Source organism: Rhamphochromis sp. 'chilingali', assembly GCF_963969265.1.
Source record: "Rhamphochromis sp. 'chilingali' genome assembly, chromosome: 14".
Lineage (NCBI taxonomy): Eukaryota > Metazoa > Chordata > Actinopteri > Cichliformes > Cichlidae > Rhamphochromis > Rhamphochromis sp. 'chilingali'.
Genome location: NC_137941.1, coordinates 20,783,588 through 20,786,268, shown reverse-complemented (window position 1 = coordinate 20,786,268; position 2,681 = coordinate 20,783,588).

Here is a 2,681-nt window from a genome sequence, read left to right as displayed (position 1 = left end):
CAGTTTAATTTGACCAAAGTCCAGCTGCAGGTCATGCACATGGGACAGCAGCAGGGTTGGTTGATGCACAGTTAAATTCATGCACAATTAAATTCTTTATATTCAAATTTTCATAACAGATAAAATTAAATAGCAGGAGTCATGACTAGCCATTTATGTGTGTGCATGGGTTCGGATAAACTAATGAAATAAAGTGATAGGCATAAGCAATGGCACATTTAAGCTGACAAAAAAACTAACTTTATTTTTAAAACTTGCAGAGGTTACACCCTTTAACACTTGGAAAATTTAGACTTCCTTACAATGATAAATAAAATTATAATTTATATATTATTCCTGTTCATCTAGATTTTAATCAGAGCCACAGCAGAAGCTTCATGCAGCCCTGCAGTTGCAGGTTAGAGAGCCCTACCCTAGACTGCATAAGCGCTGATCTCACCCGTGCAAGGTTACATATTATGCTGTATAACCTGCATACAAGACATGGCTCCATAGTTTTGTTTCCCCATATATGACAAAGCATATCATCTCTCGCAGTTGAGTTCAGAGATTGTACTGCTATGAAAAAAATGCCTGTCTGCTCTCTGTTTAGTGTGCAGGGAATCAGATGGAGGATGCTGAGATATGCAGGAAAGACGTAATCGATGTGCTTGTCAACACATGCTCGACAGTGACACACACACGGAAAACACACACTGAGGTGTGAATGACATGTCTCTGTCTAAGTGGCCCAAATTGAATCTCATCATTTCCGAGCCGGTGCACAGCTACCGGCAGTGATGGAGGACTCTCGTCACTGGCCTGTTGCCTTCAGTTATGTCACTTAGTGAGATTCGGGACTCAAATCCCTCAGTGCCAGTGCCACTAACAGTCCTGCTGGTACAGCACATCACACCTCCCGGCCACCATTATCTAACCCAGTAGAGTGAAGTCACCGGGTCACACACCTGCAGTCACGACCCCTCGCCAAGAAAGTTACACTTGCGTCAGTGCAGCAAATGGTGCAACCTCTAAGCTATTATCATTGCAAATCCTTTCTGGGAAATCAATAAAGTTGAAAATAGCACAGTTAAATGTTTAATGATGAAGAATACACCGTGTCCAGAGAGCTACTGCAGCACTCTGGCTCAGTCCCCACAGGTTTGCAAGTGCACATTACAAATAAATCTTGAAGGACTTTAAGGAAAATTCAGTGAAAAGGGTTTCATGCGAGATTTACAAAGAACTATAAAATTCAGCATTTTAATCCAGACCAATGATGATTCATTGATTTAATCCACTGAAAACGTATGTTTGGAAAACTTTCCCAGAGTCTTGAAAAGTAAATTTTGTCTGTGTCACAAATGTATGAGTCAAGAGATCCAAGCAGGAGAAGCAGACAGCGGTAGCTAGAAACAATTTTTGGCTTTAGGACGATTTAGTCCAATTACTGTTAAAGTTCAGTGAATGCCATCCACGGGGACTGAAATCCACACGTAACACAAACACTGTGTGGTCTCTTTGTATGTGTAAATGCAAAGAAAGGGCAAAGTTCATTTTTATTATATAGGTGACTGAATATTTCCACTGAATCCCCACGACCTGAACTCAGGTAAGAGGCAAAAGTTGGATGGAACGTTTGAATTCTGTATTTTCAAACTATTCATTTTTTTTGTTGGAATTTCTTGCCACAAAGGCTTCGAGTTACACATGAATTATACTAGGGGTGGGCAGTATAAACGATATAAATTTGGTCAACGGTAGAGATTTTGACTATACCGCTCTACCGCATGTTGATGGTGTCATCAAGCGGCACCTGTTTTGGTCAAAAGCATTGCAGCGGCTGCAAACAATATCATCTGCAAATTATGCCGGGCAACAGTAATAGCAAAGAGAGGGCTGGGGCCCTGGCTGGGTCTTGGGGGCTTGGGTCCTGGTTGGCTCAACCCTGGTGCAGGGTGCCGCCGGTGCATCGAGCCACCTGGGGGGCTCTTCAGCTGGTGGGGGAGGCTGTTATATCTTGCAGGAGGTCTCTTCTCTCCAGGAACTGACTCTGCAGGTGGGGAGAGATATACTCAGCCTGGGTGTCTATTGTCTTGTGTAGTCTGGAAGATAAGTGGATGGGTGCAGTTTTCTCTGTGGTGGGGTCGGGTGGGCTGCCCCGGGTTCTGTGTGGCTGGGCGGCGCTGCTGAACTGCGCCCAGTCTGGATGGGCCTGGACCCCTTTCCCTGGTGGGTTGCAGCGTGTGGGGGTGCCTACTGGAGTCAGCTGGGAGGGGGCCAGCTCCCCCGCTGCTCTTTCCGGGATAGTGGCACGGTTTCCCGGGCCCGGGCCTCTGGATGTCTGGAGTTTTGATCTCCTCCATACCTGCTTCATGCCCTGGAGGACGGGGCTGTGGCTCCCCACACCCTCTAGCAGATCATTACATGAAGGAACCTTTTAACTACAAGCGCGCTCATGCTCACAGGTGTACACACAAACTACACCCTTTTTGGCTGCTACCTAAAAGCACACTGTGCGCTGTCGATCTTGCGTGCTGCACAATAATGTTTAATATTTAGTATTTACTGTTATATTCACATAGATCATCGTGATGATGTTGTTTATTATATTGCTCTCTTTTTCTTTGCTTGTTTTCTCTTTTTTGTTTCTCAACATGTGATCCAGGTGATTGATATATGTACTTTTTGTCTGTTTGTTT